Raw genomic sequence first — 7221 nt, forward strand, 5'->3', positions numbered from 1 at the left:
ACGACACGCGGTTACGACACGCAATGCGTATCAAGGAAGGCCCTGTCATAAAGGAAGACGACACGTATTCGCGTGTCGTAACCTTACGACACGCGTGTTAATGACACGCAATGCGTATCAAGAAAGCCCCTGTCAAGAAAGGCCATGTCATAAATGAAGATGACATACATTTTTGCGTATCGTAAATTTAAATGTTTAAAAAAAAATAAATTTATATATTTATTAATTTTTAAATTAAATTTTCATTTAATTTCTTATAATAGAAATAAAATACCATATACAAAAAATACAATCCATTGCATAATATAAAATAAATTGCACAAATTATAATGTCATACAAAGAATCATTCAAATGTTAAACAAAAATAATACATTGCTAATATGTGTTATACATTCCTATAAAACTAACAAATAATCATACAACTCTGTTTCTTACTGGAAAGGAATGCCAAACATGATTAAAAATATCACTTAATCTTTGATTAATCACCTGCTTAAGTAGAATGATGTTGTTGAGAAGGTTACCTAGCCATGCCAAAATATGATATCTTAGGGTTCATGTCCAAATCAAGTAAAGCATTGCTAGCTTAAATTCATCAAGTCCTTGCCGGGAAGTCTTAGATAGAAGCTTAACTGCAATCTCCAATCCTTCTAGCAGACCCTAATGATCATTATTGGCCATGTAGCAGGATCAACCTGCAATCTCTTTTCTGCCTTCTTATTACTTGCAGCATCTTGTGCCTGTTTGACCAAGGTTGTGCCTTCAGCAGCAACATGCTGCATTGCATCAAAAAGATAAAAACAGATGACAACAAATACAAATAACTATATTCTACTTAAAAGAAAGAATCCAACTCCTAAATCACAAACCTTTTTAAACATACTAGAGACAGGATCCAATCCATGGGGTATTTTTGGAAAATAGTCTGAACATTCTTGACAAATCATCAACCTGCAAGTGAAGGGTAGAAAGGGAAGAAACAAATGTTCACAACCAGTAAGAAATCTAAACACTAGAAGTTTCACAGTGATTGTTGATTCCTATAAACTCAAATGTGAGATGAGAGGCTTGTTCACAACTAGTAAGAAATACTAAGTAGAAAGAAACAAATTGATGATATTACCTGGTCAATGAGGAAAGCGACAAGAAATGGTACATAGAAAAAATATATATTTATTTAGAATTAAATAAAAAAATATAATGATAATAGTTTGATATTAAATTATGCTATCCTTGTGAACATTTGTGCTTGTGTCATTGCGTGCCTGCAACCCCAATGGTAGAAAAGTTTCATAGTATCTGTAACAAGATATAAAATTATAATTTTTTTAAAATAAAAATACTAAAGTAACAAAAGAATTAAAAAAAGCTTACTTTAGAGCTACATCTCCACAATGCTCTGCCACGTCATCAAATATGCAAATTGCTATTCTTTTCTCCTCAGATGTCCTATCCTTGCCCTAAATTTAAAATGCAAGTCTTATTTTTAATATTTGTATAAAAACTAAAAAATAAAAAATAATTATTTAAAGAAATATAATTAATGTTACTCAATACTCACCCAGAATGGCATCAAGTAAGGCAAGAGTTCATCAAAAAGAGGCAGAAATGGGGTCTTGAAAGTCTTGAGTAGAGTACCCAAACAATCACCAACCTAGATTTAACAAAAAAGAAAATATTATGAATAATTTATTAAGATAAACAGATTTATAAAAAAAATAGATTATATAATATAAGAGCATATACTTCCTCTTGTTTGTTTTCTTCTTTCAACATTTCCCCTTCTTCTGCATCAAAGTCCTCTGTTTTGACTCTTTCACCCCTTTCATTTCTTCTTGCTGAGCTGGCAGTGATCACCTATTTGATCTTTTCAACAATGCTTCTAGCTTGATTTTCATCTAAAAGGGGCCCACAAAATTTTTGCACATTCCTTGATTGAATCAATCATACTTGAGCAAATTTCAGTCTCAGGTTCCTAAAAGACAAAATCCAGTAAATAAAGATTCATATGAGCAAACATAAGTCAACAAATAGGGGGAATGACGAAAATAACCTTGTGAAGAGCCTTTACTAAAGTTGGTATGATATAGTATGACAACGGTTTACATATGACTCATTGCGACCCTGAGATTGCTCCTTTTCAACAGCTAGTTTTGCTAAACGAATAACCTCAGGCATAGCTAAAAAGTCAAAGAAAAAGTCAACACTCAGAAAGAAAATAAAAAAATAACAGTTAAAGTTATCAGGGGTAAAAGAGGTATTTTATTTCGCCTGAAACTGCAGCCTTCCTAACTTCTTCATGGAAATAGAATTTAAGAAATGGTACTAATGTTGGTGCAACCTGTCTTTTATTACAAAGTTAAGCCGGTTTTTTTCAAATGTTAAAAGACAAGAAAGGGTAAAAGAGGAATTTCATTTCACCTGATCAATCCATGGGAAAAACCCTTCTTTTAATTCATCAGCATAGCAACACCAAAGGGGTAAAATGCTCATTAACTCTCTTATCTCCAAGTGTAGCTTTCTCCTCAAGGACGCTAGTTTTGATCCCTATTCTTTTATCTCTAAGTGTAATACTCTCAATGTTGCAATATCAAAGGGTAAAATGGTCATTAACTCTCATTCAAGCATTTAATTTATTAAAAATCACACTTTCCATCATCAAACTTGTCAATATTATCATCTGAATCATCAACAGAAGTAATTGTAACATCTGGTTTAAGTTGAACAGAATGAAGCAATGGTGGCATCATAACATTCATGTAAGGGAGAAAATCTTGCCCTAGGCACTTGTAGAGTCTTGCCCATGCCTACAATAAAAATATATAATTATAAATTTATAATCTTTAACTCAATTTGTTTTAAAAGAGTAAGTTTAATAACAGAAAAAGAAAAGAAGCATACAATTTGCTTTATCAGTTGCATTCATGAGTATAGCTTTCAAGTAAGGCAGAACTGTATCCTAATACTTTTGAAAATGCTCCTGTAAATCATAAACTATGTGAGAACCAATTTAAAGAAAATAAACAAGTTGGTGAGAGAATATGAAGATGAATAATACCTGAGATGAATCAGCAACAGATGCCAAAGCAGTCAAAGCTCCCTCTTACACCATCTGCTTAATTTGGATTCTGTAAATACAAAAATGATTCAGTATTCATATATTCATATCTTTTAAGGTTACTACAAAATTATTTATACCTGTAAAAGTACAATTAATTTCCCCACAATCCCATCCAAGTAAGGTTGTAGAAGTTTTGATGTACAATTTTCACTGAAGTTGAGCACTGCTGAACTCGATTTAGAAATCGATTTAACTTCAAAAAAAGGTTCGCTCGTAATTGAATGTGTCACTGATTGGTTCCCAAGTCGACACTTTCGTTCGGAGTTTTGAAATTGAAATCTGAAATCAGTCACACGAATCTGAATCAAAATTCAGATGTTCGTGTTCTTGGCTCGCTGAATTGTCATTAGATTTGCTGTTCACGGTCTCGGAATTAGAGGAAATTACTTTCGTTTTCTGGGAATTTAATCGATTCGCAGTTTTGGTAAATATTCTTCGTTCGTATCTTTCATGGAGTATGGGATCGGAGGTTCGTAGTTGGTGGTCTAATTTTGACATTCCAAAGTATGAACAGTGCCTGAAAAACACGCATACATGATACAACAATGAAATCCACAAATACATATCGAAAGATAAAAAAACATATCATTACTCATTAGTAGTATCTTTACTAACCTGAACTCGTGGATTATGGAAATCATCCATTGTTGAAGCTAGTGATGGAAGAACAAGATGATGATATTGGTTTTACAAGTCTGTGCCCAAGTCTCTTTCTCTTTCTCTCTTTCTCTTTCTCTCTCTCTCTCTCTCTCTCTCTCTCTCTCTCTCTTCGGGAGACTTCAATTTCACCCTTTATTTCCACCGTAGACGCCACCTATTAAGGGTTCGCAGATGATGAATTTATGAAAATGGTGAATTTCCCTTTTCTGTGACCGATGTCATGAACAACATTTGTTACAGCCACTTTTGATCCTAGATTGTCCTTGAATCTCTCAAGAGTTCCTAGCCCGATAATGATCTCGATTCCGGATCCTTTGAAAGCTTTGTGAACTTCATGATCGGCGTCGTAGATTGAAAGAAATGAGGAGTGGTGATGATATTAGGGTTTTTTAGGTATTGATAAGTGAGAGAGAAGAACTATGGAAATAAGGCAGAGGATAAAATGGCGGCCTTTCAAAAATTTGGGATTTTCGTTTCCCCCCAAGCTGCGAAGAAGAAAACGCGCCTTTCATTAAATAAAATATAAAGCGACATCTCTACACGACACTCATTTTAACATAGGTGCCCTCCGTGTTTTTTATTTTTTTTTATTGGACACTAATTTTAGGGCGCGGAAAAATACGTGTCGTCTATGCTTCATTTTTTAATAAAACGGACATTAATTTTAGGGCGCCCAAAAATGCGTATCGTCAATCACTGCGTGTCATTGTTTGCGTGTCATTAAAGGCTATTTTTCTAGTAGTGAGTGTCATACGAGGGAGAGTAAGATTGATTATGTGGAGTTTGTGCTATGAGAGCAAGAGCTCCTCCGAAGTCAGCACATTCTTTAAGTACGGTGGATTCCTGTGCTTGCAGTTCCCCAAAGAGTTTGTAGAGTAACAAGGAGTGAATCTTTCTATCGCCTTGAACTATCATCTTTGCAGTAGTCCAATGTCTTCCCAAGCCATTAAGAAACTGAAGGTTTGTTTCATGGTTACTGCGGATGGTAACTGCATTGGATAACTTGATGACAATCAGGTTGAATCTTTTGAAGGAGTCTTCCAAACTTTCACCAGTATGAGCTTTGAAGTTGTTGAACTCATTGAGTGCAGTTGTAAGCTTCTTGTCTTGTGCTTGTTATGAGCCTTCGTACAGATTCTTGAGAACATCCCAGATCTCTTTTGCTGATTTGCAATTTTTGATAATATCAAAGTCGTCAGGAACAACTCCACAGGAGATTTCATAAAAAACTACAGCATCATTTTCCATTTTATCGAGATCATCCTTGGTGGGACAATTCATAGCTGGTTGACCTCCTCCTAGTCTTGCTGTGGCTCCGTCAGTTTGGACTGGTGTAAGGACAGGAACATGTGGTCCTTCCTTTACGGATCGCCATACATCTCTACCAAGTCTCCTTAAGTATCTTTCCATTCTTTGTGACCAGTGATGATATTCATTTGCAACCAATATTGGGGCTTGATTAGAACCACCAACACTGTTGGAAACATTCAGAGATAACGATTGTGCCATATTTTGAAGTTTTTTTTTTGTTTAAGAAATGAGCTTCAGTGGTATAGAAGGCTCTTCGAAAAATCAGAGTTCCGATTTTCAAAAAGCAACCACTATGGCTCTGATACCAATTGTTGAGAGAAAAACTTAGAGACACACTTGAACAAACGTTAGAACAAGTATATTGCGGAATAATTAATCTCGAAGGATCTAAAAGCTCAACAATACTATTTAGAGTTAGATGTTAGAGAGTTAGTTGCGGAAAAGTAAAGAAATGTAAGTGACAACAATTGTTATATCAAGTATACATTTAAGCTGATTCATAACGAGGAATGCATTCAAGCCAAGTTAATAAGTGAGATCAATCTTAGTGATTAAGTCACAAAAGACTTGCTCCGAATAGAGGTTGTAATCGATTATGAAAGTAAGAAGAGTGAGTAAGAGAGATAGAAAAGATAACTTCAGAGATGTGTATTAGAATCAGATGCTTTGTTTACAAGAGAATGAGCTCTATTTATAGAGACTCACAAAGATCACTAGATTACATCTCTAAGAGTAGCCATGCAATGTATACTGGACAATAGAGTGTATTACAAAAAGACAAAGTAAAGTAATCTAGTAAAGACTGCGGCAGATAAAAACTGCGGTTGGTGACTGCTGATGAAGAGACTTGACTGCGGGGATTTGTTGGCTGCGGTAGCTGAAGTTTAAGAGAGTCACTTTTTATGTTTCAACATAATTAGAACACTCTTCTTTAAGCTATAAATCACCATTCTTAATGACAATTGTATATATGATTTTACAATTTTTAAAACTCACGGTTATGTTGCATGTGTTAATATTTACACCTGTTATGTTTTGTGAGTGGTTTAAAGTTAAAATATGATGAACTTTAATTACTCAGTGGGTTTTATTCAAGTTCACTATTGTTATAAGTTGATATTAGTCCATAACTTAGTTTATCATTTAATAACCATGTTTATAAGTTTGTTTATTGGGTTTTCTCAAATTAAACGTCAGTCTCCTATGTTTATGTGTTCATGAATCATGATTTTACGGTTAGACTGGGATGCCTAGGCAGTGAGACCAATTAAACTAAAAATCAGGTTTCAAATAAAAAGAATTATTATATGTGGAAATTATTCAACTTTTATTATCAAATTATAACTCATTTTGACAAATTTCATTCCTTCCAGAAACATTATAGAAGTGAAGCAACTCCGGTATGTAATCCTTTTTATAATTTGGGTTGTTACTACAATATTTTTGAAATTAACGATGTTAAACCAATGCGATACAAACTCACTTGACATTTACTTTTGGAATCTCTTTTCCAAGTATTACATTTTTATTTTTATTTTTTTCAAATTTATTGATAGCTTTTTCTTTTGATTTTTGTATGGGGATCAAACTCGTTTTTTTTGGTAATGAGATTCATTTGGATCTAAAACGTTCCAATATGGGTACAGTTGCCATGGCTAGTGTAGGAGAAAATCTTAATGCTTCCCAATACTTTCAACATTTTATTTTCTACTTTTGGTTTGGTGGAATTAAAAAAACAATGTATTTGTCTCTCTATTTACCAATTAGTCTATTTGATCTTATGGAAAAAAAACATTAGTTTTTGAAATATATATATATATATATATATATATATATATATATATATATATATATATATATATATATATATATATATATATATATATATATATTATATTTTCATTCAAATTTTATCTTTTTCTTACAGAACTTGGTTATCTTTCCTTTTTCCATTCCATCCTCTTACCTCTATGTACCATCACTTAGGATTTTGAGGTAATCATATACGAAAGGTATATGAATATTATTATTATAATCTTTTTATTTAAAAAAAATTAGAATCTTTACAAACATTCTAATATTTAAATTATTTTTTGGACATAAACCAATCATATAACATATAGTTCAC

The 7221-nt window shown here is 33.0% G+C and overlaps 1 pseudogene; it reads right to left on the reverse strand.

Moving 5' to 3' along the window:
- Positions 1–651: 651 nt before the first annotated feature.
- On the reverse strand, positions 652–3851 carry LOC111898253 (uncharacterized; annotated as a pseudogene).
- Between the last annotated feature and the right edge of the window lie 3370 nt (positions 3852–7221).

The sequence above is a fragment of the Lactuca sativa genome, chromosome 9, assembly GCF_002870075.4.
Source record: "Lactuca sativa cultivar Salinas chromosome 9, Lsat_Salinas_v11, whole genome shotgun sequence".
NCBI lineage: Eukaryota > Viridiplantae > Streptophyta > Magnoliopsida > Asterales > Asteraceae > Lactuca > Lactuca sativa.